The sequence below is a fragment of the Lepus europaeus genome, chromosome 5 (assembly GCF_033115175.1).
Source record: "Lepus europaeus isolate LE1 chromosome 5, mLepTim1.pri, whole genome shotgun sequence".
NCBI classification, from domain to species: Eukaryota; Metazoa; Chordata; class Mammalia; order Lagomorpha; family Leporidae; genus Lepus; species Lepus europaeus.
In genome coordinates, this window is record NC_084831.1 from 78,318,517 (window position 1) to 78,343,095 (window position 24,579).

Genomic DNA, 24,579 nt, shown 5'->3' on the forward strand with positions numbered 1-24,579 from the left:
TGCCTTCTTCCCTAAAAAATAACATAATTACTACACCAATCGGAGACAGTTAGTGAAAAGATTAAATAAAAGTGATGCTTGCAACACAGCACACAGAAAGTATTAGATAAATGGTAGATTGTACTTCCCAAGAAGGTTAGATGACTCAACATTTCTAGAAAGTTCAAGGAAATAAACAACTGGCATTCTGGGAGATTAATTGTGCATGCTCTCTAATACTACAGTTTAACAGGAATGACAACACCATCCCAGAATGACACTAAAATAGCTACAGCTCAAGAAAGAAATTTCTTGCTTGAATATGGGCTCAGTGCCACAGTGACTAAGCTTCAGACAGTGCTCAAAACAGAGCCTAGGAGGCAGGAGTAGGGAAGGGGAAAGGAGGCAGGAGGGGAGGCAACACAGTGTGGTTGAAGACAAAGGATTTGGATTCCCGATTCAAATCCCAGAAATAAGCAGATGAGCCAAGTGGTTAGAATATGTCACATCAGTGGTGACAAACTAAAAGCTTTTTCACCAAGAAACAAGGCAAGGATGTCCACTCATCACTTCTAGTCAGTATACTACTGGAAGTCCTAGCCAGAGCAATTAGGCAAGAAAAAGAATTAAAAGGCATCCAGATAGGAATGAAAAATAAAATTATCTCTGTCAGCAGATGACATGATCTTATATGTAGAAAACACTAACAATTCCCCCAAGAAAGCCTATTAATAAATTAATTTGGTAATGCTGCAGGACAAAAAAAATATAAAAAGAATTGGTTGCATTTCCATATATGATTAATGAACAATCCAAAACAGAAATTAAGAAAATGATTATGTTTACAATAGGATCAAAAGGAATAAAACACTTTAGAATACATTTGATCAAGGGGCAAAGGATTTGTATACCAAAAACTATAAGACACTGATGAAACAAAATCTTTAAAAGCACAAATAGAGACCAGCATTGTGGCAACAGTGGGCTAAGCTGCCCCTTGCAACACCAGCATCCGTATCAGAGCACTGATTCAAGTCCCAGCTGCTCCACTTCCAATCCAGCTTCCTGCTAATGCACCTGGGAAGGCAGGCCCAATGAGTTGGGCCTCTGCCACCCACCCACACGGGAGACCTAGGTAAGTTGCTGGCTGCTGGCTTTCACCTGACTCAGTCCTGGCTAATGCAGCCAGCTGGGTGTGAACCAGTGGATGAAAGATATCTCTCTCTGTCTCTTTTTATGTCATTCTGCCTTTCATATAAACATTTTTTTAAATATGGAAATAAGTGGTTTCCACTTTCTTCTTTTTAAATGATTTATTTATTTATCTGAAAGGCAGAGTTACAGAGAAAGAGAGAGAGAGAGAGAGAGAGAGAGAGATCTTCCATCTGCTGGTTCACTTCCCAAATGACTGCAACAGCCAAGGCTAGGTCAGACTGAAGCCTGGAACCAGGAGCTTGATCCAGGTTTCCCACATGGGTGCAGGGGCCAAAGAAGTTTGCTATCTTCCACTACTTTCCCAGGCACATTAGCAGGGAGATGGACTGGAAGTGGAACATCCAGGACTTGAACTAGTGCCCATAAGGGATGCTGGTGTCACAGGTATTGGCCAAACTTGTTATGCCACAACACTAGCCCCAAAATAAAGATTTTTCTCAAAAGAAACAAATAAATTGAAAGATATCTATGTTCACGGATCAAAGGCTTAATGTTGTTAACATATCCAAAGTCATCTAAAGATTCAATTAATCTCTGTCAAAATCCCAAGGGCAGTTCTCATAGACATAGAAAAAAACAATCCTCAAAGTTATATGGTACAACAGACTCTCTAAATAACCAAAACAATTGTGAGAAAGAATAAAGGTAGAGCCTCCCATTTCCTGATTCCAAACACAAAGCCACAGTCATTAAACACGATGACAGTGGCATAAAGACAGACATATAAACTAATAGAACACAATTATAAAGGCCAGAAACAAATCCATCAACTGGTCTTCAATAAGGGTGCCAAGACCAGGAGGAAGAAAGCCACCTTAACAAATGGTGCTGGGCAAATGGGATATTCACATGCAAAAGGGCACAGCCTCTGGAGCTAACCAGCCTGAGTTAAAAGTTATGTTTATCAGCAAATTAGTTAATTTCCCTGTGCCTTAATTTTCTCATCTACAAAATGGGAATAGCCAAGAGTGCTTTCTTCCTAAGGCTGTCGGAAGATTTAAATAAGTAAGATGCTTAGAATAGTCTCTGACAAGTAGTGCTACTTAATTACTGTTTCCATCAATGGGGCCTAAGTCAAGTTCTTTAGCTTCTTTGAGCCCCAGTTTCTGCCAAAATCAAATGTGTTGAGTTACTAGATAATATAAAACATGCATTTCACTCCTGGTCTAGGGGAGTTATAGAAGGTCCATTGAGTTCCAGGGTGAGTCTGTTCCCAAGGGGTGGGAGAGCCAGGGCCCCAACAGAGACCATGGGGAAGCTGGAGACCATGGGAGGAGGCTCTTGGGTAGGTCACTGGAACACTGGAACCACCCAAGGCCAAGACCAAGGCCAAGGCCTTTTCTTCTCTATCACCACCCTGCTCAGAGTCACTAGCTGGTGTTTTTCACTGTCCTTGAAAGCCTTTGGTCCCAGATGCATACATATAATCAGGGAAGAGGAAGAGAGCCAGCTGGGCTGAAAACCTGACATTTAACATTCTAACTATCTTACTTACCACACTTCCTCTAGACCACCCTGTCAGGATCAATCCATCAAAACCCATTCGCTGATACAGGGTAGAATGGCTTTCAAAATGAGTTCCTGTCTCTTTCCCTGCCTGACCCCACAGTGAGATGGGCAGTAAAACCTTCTCCACTTCACAGAGAAGGAAACTTAAACCGGGAAACTGAAGCACCCCAACCAGCCCTCACCCTCCTGGCGTGGGGCTCTTTCCACCACACTGACCACTGGAGCCTCTTCTTCATAGCAAATGCTCTGCCCCCACGGGAAATGCAATTTGTAGATTTGTTCTTCCTGATGACATCCGTGCCTTTTGTAAACATTTACTGATGCTAGGAGAAATACAATCTGACTCTGGTCGGGGCATCGAAGATTTGCAAGAGTAACCATCCTTGGGATTTCTGACCAGAGTTTACCGGGGGGAAGGCCTATGTAATCAAACAGAAATGTCAGAAGAAAACTCTAAATACATGATAGAACGTAGCAATGATTAGTCAGTTCACCAGTTTCAGAGAAAGAAGCAAAGCAACCCTGTTTACATCTAGCATGTTGAACGATGGAGCTTACCACCTTCTCCCAAAGCACTATATGTTCTTCATCAATGAAACAGACTTTGGAATGAGGCTACACACATCAATGATCTGAGTGTGTGGCTCAGGGGATTAAGCCTCCCCTTGGAATACCCACATCCCCTACTGGAGTGCTCCAGCTGCTCCAGCTACTCCACTTCTGATCCAGCTTCCTGTCAATGCATCCTGGAAGGCAGCAAGTGATGGCTCAAGTATTTGAGTGCGTGCCATCTATGCGGGAGGCCTGGATGGAGTTCCTGGCTCCTGGCTTCAGGTATTTTGGGAGTGAACCAATGCATGAAATTTCTCTCTGTCACTCTGCCTTTAAAGCAGAGTGAAAATAAGTAAACATTTTTAGAAAGAAAAGAGTATGTAAACAAACTGAAAAAGACTAGTGATGGTCTGGTAGCAATCCACAGAACTTGAATATTGCTAACATTCCACTCCTTTTCCCTCTGCTGCAAGTCTCTGGAATTTGCACATTGGTGAGTTATACACATGTAATATAATGGCCCTGTTATAATGGAGTCTATCCAACCATTGAGTTCACTCACTCTTGTCCAGTTAACATTTCCTCATTGTTCATGGCATGTAAGACAAACAGATGCACAAGACTTGAATAAAGATTTGACCTGCTCTTAGGAAGCTCTTAATCTAGTGCAGTGGGTACCCAGGCAGGACCAATCCTCTCTTCCTCTCAGGAAGCAGTTAGCAATACCTAGAGATGTTTGTGACAGTCAAGACTGGGGAGTGGGGTTGACGTTGTGGCATAGTGGGTTAAGCCACCATCTGTGACATCAGCATTCTAATATGGGTGCCAGTCCCAGTCCCAGCTACTCCACTTCTGGTTCAACTAATGCACCTGGGAAGGCAGTAGAATAAGGCCCAAGTCTTTGGGTCCCTACCTCCCATGTGGGAGATCCAGATGGACTTCCAAGCTTCTGGCTTTGGCCTGGCCCAATCCCAGGTACTGTGACCAGCTGGGGAATGAACCAACAGATGCAAGCTCTCTGTCTTTCTCTTCTTCTCTTTCTCTAACTCTTGCAAGTAAATAAAATAAATCTTTAAAAAAAAAAAAAAAGGACCAGGGTGTGCTACTGGCATCTACTGGGTGGAGGCCAGGGATGCTGCTCCCCATTTGACGATGCCCAAGACATCCTTCCACAATAAAGCCAAAACGCCAACAGTGCCAATGCTGAGAAATCCTGATGTAGAGTTTGGGATGGGACATAGAAGGATAGTACTGGAGTGAGTTTTGTCCATACCATAACAGCGATAAAACTGAAGTTCTATCAGATTGGCAACATTTAAACAACTGAATAACACTTAAGATTGACAAGGAGGTGGGAAAAATGGCACCCTCATAATATATGGATGAGAATGTATACCTATAACAGCTTTTTGAGAGGGCAATTTGGCAACGTCTATCAAAAGACTCTAAAATGCACCTATTTTTCCATCTTTGCTTTCCTTCCATTCCAATCTTCTTCTCTTTTCCTTACCCTGCTCTTTTCTTCCCTCCCCAGGACAGAGCATGGAGAATGGGTTACCATGAAGGGGAAGCTGTTGTCATGAGCTATCGCTTGGGAGTCATATCCAGCTGTGAGCTGGAGGGACCAGAGCCAAGGACGAAGCCGCACAGAAACACAGGACAGCAGGCCCAGCGGCCAGGGACAAGAGGCAGCAGGAAAGGAGGGGGACACAGAGGAGACAGGATGACCTTCATGGCTGGGAGTTTAGTTACTTCAAGCAGATAAGTAAAAATACTGAATATACTAAGAGTCAAATTTCTGACCACCAGAGAAGATATGTACCAATAATACCAATAATATAAAGGGGAAAGAGTAGAAATGTTCACTAGAGTGCTGGATTGAATTTGGACACATTTAGGATAAACCCACCATTTTACAATGCATGGCCTACTACAAGGGCAGAAAAATTTATAAATTTGGACATGTATATAAATGTGTGTAAACATGTATGCATACATGTCCTCGCTCTGTCCTCTGGGAGACTTAGAAGCAATGCCACCCTAGTAACAATGGGCATACCAACCTCTGTATCTTGAAATCAGTACACCATTCTCACTGTACATCACCTCTCTATACTTACTCATTTTATATACCATCAACTTTGTAATGTTCAGTCTATATCTTCCCATTCCTCTACACTCCTCCTTGTACAACATGACAGCTATAGTTTAATAATCTTGCATTAAATTTGTAGAGAGAGTAATTTGTAAAGAGAGTAGATTCCAGCAATTCTTATCTCTCTCTCTCTCTCTCTCACACACACAATGACTATGTGAGGTGTATGTTAATTTGCTTGGCTGCAGTAATCACCTCAGTATGTACATGCATATCAAGACACCTAAATCAAAATATCATGTTGTTTAGCTTAAATTAATAAATTTTGAAAAGAAAAAATACCATTCTCTACTAAAAGGGTAAGTCAGGGAAAGAACAAGATGAGCGTGGAACATCTTGCAGAAAACAAAGAAATGCTTAATGAATAATAGAGATATGTCAAAAGGACATAGGATCAAGCTCTGTAACATCCCTATGGTCAAACAGAGGATAATCTGAGCATTAAAACAAATAATGATAGCAAAAGACATCAAATTATTGGCTACAAAGGGAATGCATGAATATTTCCCAATATAAGTGACTACTTGGCAAACAGAGAAAGGTCCATCTTCCTTGGAGTAGAATTCCAAGTAATAAATGTAGAAAGAGTAATGGAAGCCAGCGCCGCGGCTCAATAGGCTAATCCTCCGCCTGCAGCACCAGACACCGGGTTCTAGTCCTGGTCGGGGCACCGGATTCTGTCCCAGTCGCCTCTCTTCCAGGCCAGCTCTCTGCTATGGCCCGGGAGTGCAGTGGAGGATGGCCCAAGTCCTTGGGCCCTGCACCCGCATGGGAGACCGGGAGAAGCACCTGGCTCCTAGCTTCGAATCAGCGTGGTGCGCCGGCAGTAGCGCACCGGCTGCAGCGGCTATTGGAGGGTGAACCAATGGCAAAGGAAGACTTTTCTCTCTGTCTTTCTCTCTCACTGTCCACTCTGCCTGTCAAAAAAAAAAAAAAAAAAAGAGTAATGGAAACAAAGAGTCACCATTTGGAAACCCTCACGGAGTGGCTGATTCAGGCAGAAGTCATCACAAATGTTAAGTCTGTAGGCAGGGGTTTAATGAGGTGCAGGCTATTAGTACAGCCTTGGAACACTTCCCCACAAACACCAGTAACTTTGAAAGGACAATGGTGGAGAGATTTGGCAGCTATAAAGACAAGGAGGTGATCAAGGTCAATATCCCAGGGGTGGGATGGGTTGTAACAGGTATGTTCTCTTGTGAGGAGCTAAGAACTGCAGTTTTGTTACAGCCATATTCCTTCTAAGAATGTACAAGCTGAGTCTGGTTCCAAGGAAATGCTCAACAGACTTAGGCTGACAGTCATCCTGCAGAATATAAGATCTTTACTCAGTACACTGCGAAGATTTTAGCAGCCAGGAGCTTCATCCAGGACTCCCATGTGGGCGCAGGGGTCCAAGCACTTGGGCCATCCTCTGCTGCTCTTTCTGGGCATGTTAGGAGGCAGCTGGATCAGAAGTGGAGCAGCTAGGACGTGAACTGGTGCCCATGAGGGATGCTGGCATCAAAAGCAGACGCTGCACCCATTACACCCCAGCGCTGACTCCAGGATCTGGTTTTTAAATGTTGGAATGTTTAAGGATGGTGGGGAATAATGTCTGGAATTTGTTCACAAAGGAGTCATAATAAACACTAGTGATCCTATGTGACATATAGCCTAAGTGCTTGGGCTGGCACCCACATGGGAGACCAGGAGGAGGTACCTGGCTCCTGGCTTTGGATTGGTGCAGCACGTCGGCCTTAGCGGCCATTTGGGAGGTGAACCAATGGAAAGAAGCCCTTTCTCTCTGTATCTCTCTCACTGTCTAACTCTGTCACAAAAAAAAAAAAAAAAAAAAAGATATTAGGGGCCGGCACCGTGGCTCACTTGGTTAATCCTCCACCTGTGGCACCGGCATCCCATATGGGCGCTAGGTTCTAGTCCTGGTTCTCCTCTTCCAGGCCAGCTCTCTGTTGTGGCCCAGGAGGGCAGTGGAGGATGGCCCAAGTGCTTGGGCCCTGCACCTGCATGGGAGACCAGGAGGAAACACCTGGCTCCTGGCTTCGGATCGGTGCAGCACCGGCTGTGGTGCCATTTGTGAACCAACGGAAGGAAGACCTTTCTCTCCGTCTCTCTCTTCCACTGTCTATAACTCTACCTGTCAAATAAATAAAAAAAGATATTAAAATGATTTGACATATATATTTATAGATGCAGGTAAGAGTGTATCAAAAAGTCAACAGAAAAAAAAACAAATTAAAAGATAAGTATTTTTTACAAAAAAATTTTGAAATCTGTACAGTATCCTCATGAGAATGTGTGTGTGTGTTTGTGTGCGTGTGTGTGTGTTTAGAGACAGAAAAAGAGAATCAGAGACACATTTTAATTCTAATGCTGTGGCGACAGACAACAAAGATTATGCTTTTTTTCTGTTTGCCAGATCCACGTGCTAGTTTTTGCCCAGGAAGGGACTAGCCCCATTAAAAGAGATGACATCAAAAATCAAGCAGGGCAGGAGGAAAATGACTCCTGGGTGTTCTCCTGGCAAGACTCCACACCCAACCCCTCACTTTGCTCTTCAATAACTAGTTACCACCAATGGCTCTGAACCTTAACTCTGGGCTGCCAGCTCTCACTGGGGAATAAATGCCTCCGATTGACCCCACTGCCCACCTTGGACTGACACGGTGCCTGGAGCTTCCGAATTTCTCCAGAGGCTGGATTTGGGGGCAGCCTGGCTTAAACGGGGAGACCAGGAGCTTGCCTTAAAGCTTCAGTTACTAAGCAAGCACACTGTGTTTATTTAGAATGCATGCTTGCTTTGAAGGCTTTTGAGCAAACTGGTACACCTGTGGAGGGGCCAAAGTGCCCTCCGACCCAGTGCTCCCACCTGCCAAACTCCCTTGATAACCACTGAATCTGCCCATGGCTGAGCCAAGGTCAGACTGGTAGGAGCTCCAGCCTAATGTCTCAAGGAACAATGAGTAATTAGGGGGACGGATTACCACTCTTAGGAAAGGGTGAGGCAGGCTATACTGGGCAGACTGCTTTCCAGAGTGACACGCAGTCTTGTGCAGCCTGGGGTATATGAGTGACTCATAGCTGGGGAGGTGAGACAAGGTTCATGGGAGCAGGGTCGTAGCTGGGTTCATGGGGAAGGGAGGAGTTCTTGGCTGTAGGCAGACAGGACCTGATACTAGGGGTCAGGGGCTTCAGCAGCCAGGGACAGAAGGGAAGAGGACATAGGCCCAGGGGGTAGTGACAAGGGGCATGGGTTACAACCTTCCTCCCAATGGGCACTACTCTGCTGGCTCACCAGATCAGGCAGAGAACAACACACAAGTTTCAAACAGGATTAAATAATTGTGTTTTGGGGTGTGGGGCATGCTTGAGTCAGTTTAGCATTTTGCAGACTGAACCTTAGAGAACCAAGTTAGCAGGAAGGTACCGGGCAGTGAGGGTGGTACAGGTGCACCCCACTCCACTGTCTGAGGACTGCTGCTTCCTCCCTGTCCTGACATCCTGGGTGAGTCACTGACCGGGTTCTGTCTGCTGAGAACTGAGGAGCAGACAGTACAGGTAATTCTCAGAGGGAATGAAAGCATCTTTGGAACTCTTCCCTGTGCCTTCCATCTTGAGCACATAGTGTTAAGTAATCTCCGGCCTGAAGCTGGCCTTCCTCTCACATTCCCACCGGAGCAGCTGCCCAAGCTCTGGTGTGATTTCCTCCTGAAATTGAGTGTAACAGCAGGGGACAGGAGAGAAGGATGTGGAGGGACAGCAGCAATGGCCACTCAGCAATAAGGCACCCACGCAGAGACCCCAGCGCCCCTGCAGGGCCCGCACTCAGTGAGCCTGCCTGGGACCTCACACACTGGAGGCTCTGCTTCTTTAATCCCAGCATTTGGATGGCCCTGCACAGGGAGCAACGTTCTTCCACATATGTGACTTAACCCAGGCAGAGAGGTAGAAACGGCATGATCCACACTTGTGAAAAAAAGAAAATAGATTCATGGATGACAAGTACCATATGGTAGGTTGCAGAAGCTCACCAAAATGGGGCTGGAGGGTGGGAATTTAGCTAAGAACATAGTGGTTGCCTGGGATTATGGCATCCCATATCAAAGGGTCTGATTGAAGCCGCAGACACTCTACTTCCCATTCTGCTTCTTGCCAACACGCACCCTGGGAGGTAGAGGATGAATCAAGTACTTGAGTCCCTGCCACCTACATGGGAGACCTGAATGCAGTTCCTGGCTCCTGGATTCAGTCTGGCCTAGCCCTGGCTGTTGACAGTATATGGGGAGTGAATCAGTGGATAAAGGACCAGCGCCGTGGCTCACTAGGCTAATCCTCTGCCTGCGGTGCCAGCACCCCAGGTTCTAGTCCTGGTTGGGGTGCTGGATTCTGTCTCAGTTGCTCCTCTTCCAGTCCAGCTCTCTGCTGTGGCCCGGGAAGGCAGTGGAGGATGGCCCAAGTGCTTGGGCCCTGCACCCACAGGGGAGACCAGGAGGAAGCACCTGGCTGCTTGCTATGGATCAGCGCAGCGCACCGCCCTTAGCAGCCATTTAGGGGGTGAACCAATGGAAGGAAGACCTTTCTCTCTGTCGCTCTCTCACTGTCTAACTCTGCCTGTCAAAACAAAACAAAACAAAAAAATGAATAAAGGACTTCTCTCCATCTGTCTCTCCAGTGAAGTATGTGTATCAGTGGTTGCGAACTCTGTTTGCCTTTCAAATAAAATGGAATTTAAAAAAAAAAAAAAAAAAAAAAACCTTTTAAAGCAGGGCTAGGATTAGAGTTCAGATCCTAGTATTCCAAGTACCTCCAGCCCCTCTTTTTTTTTCTTTTTCTTTTTCTTTTTTCTTTTTTTTTTTTTTTTTGTTTTTGTTTTTTTGACAGGCAGAGTGGACAGTGAGAGAGAGAGAGACAGAGAGAAAGGTCTTCCTTTGCCATTGGTTCACCCTCCAATGGCTGCTGCGGCAGGCGCACAGCAATGATCCGAAAGCAGGAGCCAGGTGCTTATCCTGGTCTCCCATGGGGTGCAGGACCCAAGCACTTGGGCCATCCTCCTTTGCACTCCCGGGCCATAGCAGAGAGCTGGCCTGGAAGAGGGGCAACCGGGACAGAATCCGGTGCCCCGACCAGGACTAGAACCTGTTGTGCCGGCGCCGCTAGGCGGAGGATTAGCCTGTTGAGCCACGGCGCCGGCCCCAGCCCCTCATTTGTAACAAGCACAAACTCTCGGCACCTAAACAGAGAGTCGCCTACCCTTATCATTACTTCCCCCATCCATGGCAGGAGTAGATTCCAGGGCTCTGCCCATATATGTCCATACTGAACTGAGGGACTAAGGATCATCAAGGACAGAAAGCAGGAGGAGAAATAAGGGAGGGAGCAAAAGAGCTAGCGATGGGGAAGACATATAGGAAAAGTGTGCATAAAACCATAAGTAACTTCGGGCTTGGGATCCATCTTTGCATTCCTGCTTACACTAATATCAATACTTTCCTGGAAGGAAAAGAGGGCCACCAGCATTTCAGGAGTAATTCCTGTCCATCAGAGACCCTGCAAAAGAGCTTTGCCTTTTCATCTTGGGTGGTGGCTATAATCCTCACTTTTACAAATGAGGAAATTCGAGCTCAGAAAGGCGAAGTTACCTAACATCTCCAAGGCAGCACTGCCTGAGCTGGAAAATAGGGTGGTCTAACTGCGGGGTCTTGTTCTTGCCTTGGTCCCACATTAATAATGCCTTGGGCCTGGTCTCTGCCATTTTAAAAGCCTGCAATCAGACTCAGCCACACGGGTATAATCACAGGCCAGAAAGCATCTGAGCGAAGGTATACTGCAAGGAGAACTGCTAATGGGTAATGTGAGTTACAGTCATGCCCATGTGAGTTCTGGTGATTCCCCTTGCCCCAGCCCAAAGAAATAAGAGGTTGGGCTTAAGTTATGGGGATTACTCTCCTCCGCAGGAAGCTGGGAAACCCAAGGAGACACAGCCAGCCTAACGCAGGCATGGACATGGGACGTTGACAGAGTGTCCCTCTGTGGCTGCCTGGCTACAGTGCTGTGGGTGCATTTGTTCCTCTGTGCACATGTGTGTTTTTCAAAACTGAGAGATGGTTAACATGTTGTCATGTCTCAAATAGGTTTTGATGGACATGCCAAAGAAACTGTCACAGGGCCAGTATTATGTCCTAGCAGGTTAAGCCTCTGCCTGCGGCATCCCACATGGGCACTGGTTCCCGACCTGGCTGGCTACTTTACTTTCAAATCCAGCTCCCTGCTGATGCATCTGGGAAAGCAGCAGAGGATAGCCCAAATGCTTGGGTCCCAGCATCCACAAGGGAGACCCACAGGAAGCTCCTGGCTTCATCCTGGCCCAGCCCTGGTGACTGGGGACATTTGGGGAGTGAACCAGCAGATGATGATCTCTGTGTGTCTCTCCTCCTCTCTAACTCTGCCTTTCAAATAAATAAAAAATCTTTAAAAAAAAAAAGACTGTCACATGTTTTAGTTTTTCCACCTGTCTTCATTCATAGAAGACACAAACAGACCTGTCCTACCAAACATCTTACAAAACAGCCAGACCCCTAAACTGCATCTGATTTGACAGAGTCTGGGAGTTGCTGTATGTATTTTGTTAGACTTAGAACTAAGTCATTTGAAACTAAATCAAAGCTACACACTTCTGAGTTCTAAAGATAAATAAATAAGAAAAATTTGCTAAGATGACCAATCTCATTAGTTATTGAGTAGTAGCAACATAAGTGCTGCCCAGATGTTTGGATGTCCATGTCCTCTGATGATATGAAGTGAATACAATCTCAAAACCCAAGAGCCAAGTGAAGCTTATCTCACGTACACAACCCTCATTGGCAGGGTTTTCGTGCTGGACTTTTTAGAATGGCTAGTTTGTTTAAACAGGCGTGGTGTGAAAAGAGCCAAGCCTGCGTGCGTCTAACTGTATCACTCTGGTTGAAAAAGAGGGAAACATCATTCACCAGGCGCAGACGGCCTCCCCGAGTCAGTTCAAGGTCTCTTAGGAAGCAGGGTTCGCTTGTCCACTGAGACACAGAGTCCACTGCATAAACCCAGCAAGCTGCCTTCAGTAGCGCAGAGTTCATGCCCTCGAGAAATACGGTGCATGGAGTACCTGCCCAGTTGTAAAGAAGGGACTGCCTGCGACGTTCACTTTCTCCTCTGACTTCGCAAAAACAAGGTGCAACCCGGAGAGGTTGACCCGCCCTTCATTTCCAAAGTGATTTCCAAGAAGACCAGGTCAAGGAAAAGGGGGGAGGGGGGGTCACAAAGACAAATAACAAATCAGAGGAAACACTGAAACACTGAGCGAAAATTACTCAGTTAAAAATTGACCGACACATGCTTTTCAGGGCCGTTTTAACGATGACCTTAATAAGACCCAAACTGTTTCCGATACTCACAGTCACTCCTCAAATTATATGCTTGAGAAAATTCTAAGCAATTTGGGGTAGCTGTAACTTGGTGAGAGAAAGCAATAAAGTAACATTGCGACGAACAAAGCGCTTCTGTCTGCGGGTGACGTGGGGGTTGGCGGGGGACACGCCACTCACCCAGCACAGCCGGGTGGCTAGTTAGCAACCACTATTTTCTCCGATCGTTAGATGCCTGCGCACGGTTCCAACCGTTCCCGCACGGGCAAGTCATCGCACCGCGTGTGGAAGAGGGAAGCTGAGAAACGTTAGCTCCCTGGGGTCTGTGGAGAACACACTTGCCTAATCACCGCCACCGCAGCAAGACCCAGGGTGACAGTGAAGCACCTGTGCGAGCGAGCGCAGCCGCGGCGCCCACCGCACCGGCGCGCACGCGGCCCTCAGCCCGCATCTCTTCATTGCTCCGAGAAGGAGCGACGGAAACCGGCAAGACGCGCCACACTCCTCCCCTCAGAGTCCCAACTCGGGACGGCCCAGTGGGGTCGGGGCCCAAGCTGAAAACCGGGCAACCCCCAAAATTCGAGGCCTGGGCCCGGCAGAGAGTCGCCTGCCCCGGCCGGTCGCGGCTCCAGCACCCTCCCCGCGCCCCGCACGCACTCACCGCTCACGCTCGCCCGCACCGCCGAGCCCAGGAGCGGGGGCCCCTGCGGCTGCCGCATGCCCTCGAGGCCGAGCGCGACGGGGCGACCGGGCGCCGAGCTCCGGCCAGGCGCGTGGAGCAGCCGAGGACGCGGCGCGCGGGCGGGGCGCCTCCTCTCCAGCGGCCGCTGCGACGCGCCGGGAGCCCGAAGAAAGTTCGCACGAGTCAGGAAGGGGCGGAGGGGCCGCGGCCCCGCCCGGCCCCGCCCTGCCTGGCCCTGCCCCGCGCGTCCGCGCTTTCCCACGGGAGGGCGCCCCCCACCGGCCAGGCCGCGGCCCTCCCGCAAACGCGCTCCTGCGTGGGTTTGTCCCCAAGGCGGTGGCCGCCCGAAGAGGGTCGGGCGCTCGCTGAAGGACCGCCTGACAGCCAGAAGTCGGTCCCTCCCTCCTCACCTGGGGGCGGCAGGACTTGCAGCCCTGGCTCACCACCTGTGGGAGGCCCGCTCCTTGCTAGCCCCAGCCCGCAAGCTCAAAGACTGGAACCCCAAAGCCTCCCCAGGATGTTCGCGTAGATCTGGCCTGGGGCCCTGTCCTTTCTTAGAGCAACAGTAGACAAAACAAATTTAAGTTTCTTGTAAGAGGCTGCTTGGCCTCCCCTGGTAAACAGTCCTGGATACATTGTTTTGCATAACTGAAATACAAAGCCTCCAAGGACCCACCTTTGGTAAAGAAGAAGCAGGTAAAATAAACCAGATGTCGTCAGGGCTTTAAACCAAGGCCCAGAGGCACTCAGAGTGGAGTGTGCCTGGTGAGCTCGCAAGAAGGAAAGAGGCAAAAAGTCCTTCTCACTCATGCTTCAAAGCCCTGGGAAACAGCAAATTCCGTGTGCCTAATTGTCTTCCTAACCCTTTGCCAATCATTCATTCATTCATTCAACCTTTTGTTGTGTATGCAACATTGATATTGGAGGGGGTAGGGAGCCTTTGGCCCAGAAGTTAAGACTTGTCTTGGGATGCTCTCATCCAATAGGGGAGTGCTCCCTTGTGAATTCCATTCTTGCTATTGTGCACCCTGGGAGGCAGCAGGTGATCCCTCAAGTGCTTAGGTTCCTGCCATCAGGCGGCCAACTCTGAGTTCTGGCCTGCTGGGCGTGGCCCTGCTACTGCTGTTGTGGACATTTTGGGATTGAACCAGCAGATAAGAGATGTGTGTGTGTGTGTGTGTGTGTGAGAGAGAGAGAGAGAGAGAGAGAGAGAAAGAGAGAGAGAGAGAGAGATGCCTTTCAAATAAAATAAATTTAAAACAATTTTTTAAACACACACATGTAGTGGGTATTGTGGCCCAGCAGGTCCAGCAAGTGCTTGGGATACCCATATCCCGTACCGGAATGCCTACTTCGAGTCCTGGCCCCTCCACTTCTTATCCAGATTTTTGCTAATGCACCTGAGAGATGGTATATGATGGCTCCAGTACTTGAAGATCAAAGTTCCTGGCTTCTGGCTTCACCTTGGCCCAGCCTTGGCTGCTGCAGGCCTTTGGGGATTGAATCAGCAGATAGACAATCTCAAAATATCTCTTTCTCACCCCCACCCCTCATTTCAAATAAATAAATGTTGCAAAACATGAAATCCACATCAACCCCTCTCTGTGCCCATGAACAACTATATCCTAGGAAACCACCTGTCCAGTAATCTCTAACATCAGAGACCGTTCTCTCTCTGGTTCTCTCTCTCTCTCTGTGTCTATGAAAACAATGCTTTAATCATGTTAGATTCCTTACCCAGGGCATCTCATCTCATCCTATAGACTGTGACAGCTTAGTGTGCCTCACACCTTCACAGGGATATGGCTAGATTTTGATCACCCTGTGATTGTTGCTTCATCCAGGGATTTGGAAAATTTCAATGGGGTCTTGCAGATGAACTGTGTGGAGAGAGGTACAACTTGCAAAGCTAGTGCTAAAGATCCTGTGAACTGGAACAAGCAGAAACCTTGCCATGATCTATGAAACCAGGATTAGGGGAGTAAACAGCTCGACTCAAACATCACGGCACTGAAGGGCAGCTGGGAACACCAAAATTCTCAACCGCCAGCACTTAGTGAATGCTTGACTCAACAAATGTGTAGCATGGAGAGTGAGTAAATTGTTGTAGGCTGCACTGGGAACTGTAAACACCATTTCGAACCTTCTTTGGCTGGGAAAATCTGTTCCAAGTTCCAAACGACGTATTAACACAGGCACTTGGAAGACCATTACATCATAGCTTCCTGAACTCCAGCACTGCAGAGGAGAGCATGGGTCCTGCAGAGCCAGGTGCGATGCCTTCAAGAGGAGAAAGGAGACAGGGGCCAGGTGATCTGTGTTGCAATAAGAAAAAGTCGTTTTAGCTGCATGGTTTTTAACATGTGTGGGTGAGACCCGAGGGCAAGGCAAGAAGGGACAGAGGGGAACAGGAGCAGCAACAGAGACCCAAAGGCAGGAGCAGCAAAAGGAAAAAAGATGAGCTGCAAGAGAACTGGAAAGAAGAGACACTCCTCCTACCCCTCGCCCCACTCCCAAATCCTGGTTTTTAAGGGAAAGCGCAGGGATTATCCACCGGAACCTTCTTTAAGTCCTTAGGTCTATGGTGTCTCCTTTCTCTACATCTAATAAAATGTTTTTATTAGTAAAACCAAATTAGAATTAGCATTAGAATTGGCAGACATGAAGTCTGAGGGTTTACCAGGCCTTACACATCAGTGGCTGAGCCCTCATTCAAAAACATTGGTGTTGGGGTCTGGAGTTCCTGGAGACACAGATTTGTAACATTGTTTCTATAAAGGAAAGGGCAACAGTGCCCAATAGAACTAAATGGTGGTGGCTGAATGGACAGCTATGACCTTGGAGAAACTATGCCAGCCAGCATTTACATACAGGAAGGGCATAAATGCTGCAAGATAAATAAACAAATAAGATTGAAAATGGCCCCCTGCCACAGTGGAAGGCAACATGGGAGTCTTTTCTTCCTCTTTGGCCTTGTGGAAAGAGGCCCATGTTCCTCTATTCCAGACTCCGCTTGAACCTTTGAGCATCTGGGCAGGAGTTCACAGATCTTCTTTTAGTACCTTTGGGAAGTGTCTGCGCTGATTTTGTTCATCTGCTCTAACTTGTGCCAAGCATGCCTATGCAGGTGACTAGTGTGAGAGTGGAATGGCAGCTGTAGAGTGAAGGGTGTCAGTGGGACAGCAACAGCTGGCGTATTCTGAGGATAGACCGGGTAAACAGCTCCATAGAAAACAAAGGAGGCCGGCGCCATGGCTCAATAGGCTAATCCTCCGCCTTGCAGCGCCGGCACACCAGGTTCTAGTCCCGGTCGGGGCGCCGAATTCTATCCCGGTTGCCCCTCTTCCAGGCCAGCTCTCTGCTATGGCCCGGGAGTGCAAAGGAGGATGGCCCAAATACTTGGGCCCTCACCCCATGGGAGACCAGGAGAAGCACCTGGCTCCTGCCATCGGATCAGCACGGTGCGCCGGCCGCAGCGTGCCAGCCGCGGTGGCCATTGGAGGGTGAACCAATGGCAAAAGGAAGACCTTTCTCTCTGTCTCTCTCTCTCTCACTGTCCACTCTGCCTGTCAAAAGAAAAAAAAAAGAAAACAAAGGAAAAGAAAGATAGCATAGGCAAGCCAGGTGGCCCCGTGGAGTAGCTCTTGGCTGCACGAGAATAACTTCCATCGGAAAGCCACAGAAATAGTTTACTGAGGAGCCTGCTATGTGGTGTAGCGGGCTAAGCCTCTTCCTGCAGTGCCAGCATCCCATATGTGTGCCAGTTCAAGTCCTGGCTGCTCCTCTTCTGTTCCAGCTCTCTGCTATGGCCTAGGAAAGCACCCAAAGCTACTGGCTCCTGGCTTCGAATTGGCATAGCTCCTGCCATTGTGGGCATTTGGGGAATAAACCAGCAGATGGAAGATCTTTCTCTCTGTCTCTCCCTCTCTCTGTCTGTAACTCTACTTCTTAAATAAGTAAATAAATAAAATCTTAACAAAACCAATCTGTTAAAAAAATAGTTCAATGATACCAAAACAGTCAGATTCTACATAAATTCATTTAGATTGAGCAAACCATATCATATATGAAGTATGAAACAACTTTATACTTTGAGGAGAAGTAGAAATACTTCTTGGATATTCATCCCAATACCAATTAATTCTGCATTTGTTTTAAAGGGTTTATCTATGAATTCATGAGGCAGAGTTACAGAGAGAGGGAGAGACAGAGAGAGGTCTTCCTTCTGCTGGTTCACTCCCCAAATGGCTGCAATGGCTGGAGCCAGGAGCCAGGAACTTCTTCCAGGTCTCCCACGTGGGTGCAGGGGCCCAACCACTTGGGTCATCTTCCACTGCCTTCCCAGGCCATAAGCAGAAAGCTGGATCAGAAGAGGAGCAGCCAGGACATGAAATGGCACACATATGGGATGTCGGCACCACAGGAGGGAAGTTTAACCTACTACACCACACTGCCAGCCCCAAGTCCACATATTTTTATGCTTCTGAAAAGAGTGACAAGTTTTGAGAATGAAAGTCATGAGGTGAATCTTGATATAGTAGAGATGAAAATACATTATAAAGCCATAGTACCTGGGGTACCCTTTGTGCTGGTTTTCCCAAGACAATCTAGATTTGTGTCTGTCATCCAGATATAGTTCACTTGCAAAAGTATCTAGGTTGCTTGCAAAATTATATAGTCACCTTAAAGATTTTTTACACTTGACCTTAGCCAAAAGGTTGAGAAGCAATCCCTTAGTGAATTTTTAAGACAAAATGATACTGGTGTAAGAGTTGAGAGACAAAGCAAGACCAGAATAGTAATTCCATATACAAATCCTAGTAAACATAAAAAAGTTTGTATTTGGAGAAATAGTCATCTTAAATCAATAGGAAAAGGAAGGTCTATTCAGTCAGTGGTACAAGTTACTGACTTTGGAGGAAAAAGATTAGATGTTTACCAAAGTAATTTTCATATGCTTTAAAGAGATGATTTGTCAAAAAGGAGAAAGAGAATCATTAAACAATTAAAAGAAAATAAATATTAATGATTATTTGATTTCAAGTTTGGGTAGAACGTTTTTAAATATATGAGCAAGGAAGGAAATCATAGGGGAAATATTAATGTGCCAGACTACATGTGAAATTTATTATATATTTTTAAACATACAGAAAATAGGAAAAATAGTACATTGAGTATTCACATATGTTAATCAAATTCATTAACATGTTGCCTTATATGTTTCATAAATTCACATATATATTTTGCTAAATCTTTTCAAAATATATTAGAAACTCTACAACACTTCACTCCTAAATCCTTCAGTGTGCAAATTAAAAGGCAGTCTTCTATAAACTATATGATTCTTATCCTAGCAATAATTATCCAGTATCACTTAAAACCCAGTTTGTACTCAAATTCTCTCAGTTATCCCTTGCCAAGTGTTTACAATGGCTTCTATTTTTTTTAATAAAAGATTGATTTACTTATTTGAAAGGCAGTGATACAGAGAGAGAGAGAGAGAGAATTTTCTATCTTCTGCTTCACTCCCCAGGCCATAGCCAGCAGCCAGGAGCTTCTTCCTGGTCTCCCATGTGGGTGCAGACACTCAGGTACTTGGGCCATCTTCTGTTGCTTTCTCAAGCCCATTAGCAGGGAGCTGGATCAGATGTGGAGCAACCGGGACTCCAACCAGCACAAATATGTGATGCCGGCACTGCAGACAGAAGCTCAGCCTTCTACGCCACAGTGCCGATCCCTACAAAGGCTTCTTAACCAAACAGTCCAATCACAGACCCCACATTATATTTGGCTATGACATCTGTTACATAACATTTAATCTAAAACAGTCCCCTCCCCCTACTTCCTTATTTCTTTGCAGACAGTGATACTTTGAAGAAATGAGCCCAGTCCTTTTCTATAACATTCAGGATCTATCCAATCATTTGTTTAATGATTAGCTGTCATCTAACTTGTTGCCTTAGCCCCAGGATTTCCTGAAAATGGGAAACCAGGTCTAAAGGATCAACTGAACTCCAGTGAAGTTATAACAAGAGCACTTCATAGCAATACAGCATACTGCATATGCGTTACAAACCAAAGAGAGAGTCTGGCTGTGTGACTACCAGTGATGCAGGTGTCTTCAGATTTTAAGGATCTACACATTGTAAAAGTGAGTTTTTTCCATACAGCCAGCCAGCCAGCCAGCAAGTGTTTGGTGAAAATCCTGGTGGGGTACAGCTCAATCTTTTATTTACCAGCTTTGTCATCAAAATATCTTTACTATTGCTTTACATTAACTTTTCAATTTTTTTACATTTCTGTTTCTTAAATTATCAAAACACTTGTTTTCCACAAACCACAGCATTTATAGCAAAGGTTCACTTTAAAATGATGCACTCACTCCTTAACTGAAATGTGAGCATCTTCCTTCCTTCTGACCTTGCTGGAAGCACATATAGCAGCCAGGATGATAGCCACTCATGAAACAAGAGATTAACATACTTCCCAAGGCATCAGCATCATCAAGAGAATCTGGAGGGGCCCACACTGTGGCGTAGCAGGTAAAGCCACTGCTTCCCATATGGGCACCAGTTCGAGTCCCAGCTGCTCTACTTCCAATCCAGCTCTCTGCTGTGGCCTGGGAAAGCAGTAGAAGATCAAGTCCTTGGGCCCCTGCACCTGTGTGGAAGACCCAAAAGCAGCTCCTGGCTCCTGGCTTCATATTGGTACAGCTCCGGCCATTGCGGCCATCTGGGGAGTGAACCAGTGGATGAAAGACCTCTCTCTCACTGCCTCTCCTTCTCTCTCTGTGTGACTCTGACTTTCAAATAAATAAATAAATCTAAAAAGAGAGAGAGAGAGAGAGAATCTGGACAAATGGGAAGTGGTGGTGGAATTGCTGGTGGCCCAGAAGGAAATGGGGGTAGCCAGCATGACAGGAAGTGGGGTGGTAGGGGTGGCCATGGTGGTGGAAGTGGACCATTGAACTTTAGACCTGGCTTTCCTGGTCCCTGGCCCTGGCATGGGGGTTGCAGAGGAAGGAAAAAGCTCTAAGGATTAGCTTTTGACTTGGTTTTATTTATTTCCAGGAGTGCTGGAGAAGTCCTCACTGGAAACTTGACTCTCATTTTCATTCTCCTGGGCATTTTGTTCTGTGTTATTAGCTACTTCAGATATCTGGGAAAAGTAGAACAGACAGATTTTGCTCTTCTCTATTTCCATATCCAGTGTAAACCACAACACAGGTTTCCCTCTTAAGATCAACTGAATCAATTGTAGCCGGGGAGATGCAGCCGTCTTCAGACCAAATGGCAGAACATTTTTTACCAATCTTCCACTGTTTCAAGGGAGTTGCAGTATTCCTCATTTGGCATTTATTCTTCTTAACAGATTTTCTTTTAGTTATGACCTTTGGTTTATCTGAAGTTTCATAAATGCCACCATTCTTCAGTGCACGCTTAAATGATGCTATAACTTTACCATAAGCTTTTATCAATGCTGTATCATCCCAAAAATGTCAGAATCATCACTCCGGCCCATTCTGCCCCAGAACAGCACTGAGTCCTCCAGCCCCAGGACACCAGATGCCGCCACTGCCATCACCACTGCCAATGCCCATTGCCATAGTGAGCCTCCTGCCAAAGGGCATTAATTCTTCATCTATTCTATGTTGCGAATAGTTTTCTATTTGGGGTTGATTTAAACCTTTTTATTTGAAACCAAGAAAGAGAGAGAGACAGCACTCCCATCCCAGCCAAGGCTGGGCTCAAACCAGGAGCTGAGAGTTTGATCTATGTCTCCCACGTGGATGGCAAGAGCTCAATTACTTGAGTATCTGAATTAGTAGGAAGCTAGAAATGAAGATGGAGACAGAACTTGATCTCAGGCACTCTGGTGTGGGTGTCTTAATTGCTGAGTTACCATTTGTTCCTTGTTTAATTTTTATGTAAACTTATGGCATTATTTTTTATGTGCAGAAGTATCCCTTTTATGTTATTTACTGAGAGGCATGTATAGAACTCAAAATAGTTAAAAGGATAACATCAAAATGGAAAAATTAGACAAGCATATGAACAACTGGCAGAAGATGAATTACAAACAGTTTTATGAGAATAAATTTGACTGGTCTAACAGTAAAGGGACTATAAATTAAAATGAGATACCACATATCAAATATCAAGGTGACAAAGGTTTTTTATAGAGAGATTCTCAGTACTGATTAAAGTGTAAGAGAAATGTGTAACTCTGTGTGCTCCTGGTGGGATTATGAATTGGCAAAACTTTCATGGTGGGTAGTTTTCAATATAACGTATTTCATTTATTCTCAGTTTTGGATTAGTTGCCATTGCTTGTCTGAGTGCGCCAAATTTTGAATAATGGATATTACTGGTCAGAAGAGACCCTTTTATAAATTTGACTTGTAATGATTTTACATATTTATGGGGTACAGTGTGATATTTCAACATCTGAATATAAGGTGTAATGATTAGGTGAAGGTAATAGGCATTTTTATCACCACAAACATGTATTACTTCTTTGTGTTGCGAACATTCAAAATTCTCCCTACTAGCTATTTTGAAATATGGAATTGTCAACCATAGTTACCCTACGGTGCTATAGAACATTAGAAGTTGTTCTTCCTACCCAGCTGTACCCACTAACTATCAGCCACCCTTCTCCACCCTTCTCTAGAACCCCTCTACTTCCCAACCTCTGGTAACCACTCTACTACTCCCTTCTGTGCATAGCTTTCACATTTACATGAGTGCTTTTAACAGTTCATGGAAAACTGGAATTAAAAGGCAAGTTTAGTTTGGTGCAAAATATTTTTGAAATGCATGCATAAATTTTTTCATAGTATGCATTTTCCATGAATTTTTGAAGATGTTGAATATGTGTGGATTTCAAAATTTTTGCATCAAGATAAATTTATCTCTTAATTCCCCTTTTCACAGATTTTTTGAAGTACCCATGTTGAAAATTAGCATTGAAACTCACTATAAATCCTTCATAATGAGCTTTACATACCTCCATGGGAAGAATGCTTTGGATAGTCATTTTTGAATCACAACGTCCTAAAGCGTTCACGCAAGCAGGCTTTCCTTTAGCAGCCATTTCATCAACCTCCCAATTGTGACAAAATTGTATCTGGAGACAATATTGGGGTTATTGGGGTTTTCTTGGGTTCCCTTTCTCTGTTGCCCCTGTGACTCCTCAGCCCAGTGGGCTAAGAGCATCCACTGTGTCCTGGGACCATTTGCCAAGGAGGACACAAAACAAGAAAATCTTGAAAGGAAAATACCAGAAAGAACAAAAAAAAAAAATGTCAATGCTCAGCTCCTAAGTTCCTAAATGGGTTTTCTTGCCCTCAGAGCAGAAAAAAACATCTTAAACACCATGACTTGTCATTTGCAAAGGCTAAGTTCCCCAGAGCTTCAAAGGGCCAGATGATGAAAGAAGCTAAACATAAACATTTGTCTGTAGAGAATGGATTAGAATAGAACAGATGAGGAACCAGACCACCCTCCCTGGAGACTAGATAGGGTTTCCTAGATAGGGTTTCTGGGGTGGAGAATTTGCATTAGAGAAGAAATAACACTGAAAGCCCCAGGTAAAGGTTACTGATAACACTCCCCTTCTCAGGTTTTTATTAGACAACTTAGTTCTTCCTTCAGTTTAGGAACCTAGCAATAATGCAGTAGGTTTATGATTTTAAAGTTATTATGATTTAAAAATAAAAGCTTCCTCTTCCTATGAGAGAATTGAACTTCTCCACCCCATTTTCAAACTGACCCATGTGACTTACTTTGGCCAATAAAATGTAAGTTTTACTAACCAGCCCCAGGGTCTCTTTATTCTCTCTTCCTCTACCCTGAGTTGAGCAGTATCAGCTCCAACTGCCTGGATCCCAGAGCGAAGAGGGCATGGAGTAGCAACACAACTGACCAGGGAGACCAGGCAAGTGAGAAGTAAACTTGGTTCTTCAAAGCCACTGAGATTTGGGGAGCATTCCTCACCACAGCAAAACTTCAGCTATCCTGGCTAATATAAATAGAGAGAGCTATGCACTGTTTTGTACCTGACCTTGGATAGGAATTGTTTATACCTATGTGCTTCATGCCATGGTAAGATGGGAACAGCAGCATTGAAGATGTTGCAAACATGCTAGACACAGGATGGACTGAATTCACTCTGAGTTTTCTATGGGCCCTAGGGTGATGCCCCAGCAATGAAGTCAGTTCTTGGCTGGCAAATATCTACAGAGAAACATCCACAGTGAATGCAGTGGGGACAGAGGCCAGCATCCAAAGATTAGGAGGGACAATCATCTCTCAAAAGAATGTGGCAAACTGGTTGTAGTTCCCACCATTCTATACCAAAACCTGAATACTCCCAAATCCCTTTGAACTTGGATGCTACAACAGAAATAAAAAGCCAGGGAGGGGATGGGGGACAAAGACTGTTGAACATGTCTGAATTATTTAGAAAATGAAAAGATAAATTCTCAACTAGGGGCTGGCATTGTAGCTGATGTAGCTGGTAAACCTGCCTATGAGGCTGGCATCCCAAATGGGCACTGGTTCGAGTTCTGGCTTATCCACTTCCTATCCAGCTCCATGTAATTGCACCTAGAAAAGCAATGAAAGGTGGCCCAAGTGTCTGTGCCACTGCACCAACATGGGAGACCTAGAAGAAGCTCCTGGCTCCTGGCTTCAGCCTGGCTCCACCCCAGATGTTATGGCCATTTGGGGAGTAAAATAGGGGATGGAAGATCTATGTATCTCTCCCTCTTTCTCTCTCTCTCTGTAATTCTGCCTTTCAAATAAATAAAATAAATCTTAAAAAAAATTTCTCAGGACCTGTACTGTGGTATAGTAAGTTAATCCTCTGCCTGCTGCATTGCCATCCCATGTGGACACTGCTTCATGTCCTGGCTGCTCCTCTTCTGATCTAGCCATCTGCTATGGCCTGGGAAAGCAGTAGAAGATGGCCCAAGTCCTTGGGCCCCTGCACCCACGTGGGAAACCCAGGAGAAGTTCCTGGATCCTGGCTTTGGATTGGCCCAGCTCTGGCCATTGTGGCCATTTGGGGAGTGAACCAGCAAATGG

General features: G+C 45.7%; 1 protein-coding gene and 1 pseudogene across 1 annotated transcript in view; both read right to left on the minus strand.

The window, feature by feature from the left end:
• Window positions 1–13,503, minus strand: part of LPAR3 (lysophosphatidic acid receptor 3) — a 93,571-nt gene extending 80,068 nt beyond the window's left edge. The window contains exon 1 of the mRNA XM_062190100.1: window positions 13,469–13,503. The gene's annotated coding sequence lies outside the window, so the exon portion shown is untranslated. The remainder of the gene's footprint in view (window positions 1–13,468) is intronic.
• A 7,024-nt stretch (window positions 13,504–20,527) lies between these two features.
• On the minus strand, window positions 20,528–21,070 carry LOC133759130 (survival motor neuron protein-like; annotated as a pseudogene).
• Between the last annotated feature and the right edge of the window lie 3,509 nt (window positions 21,071–24,579).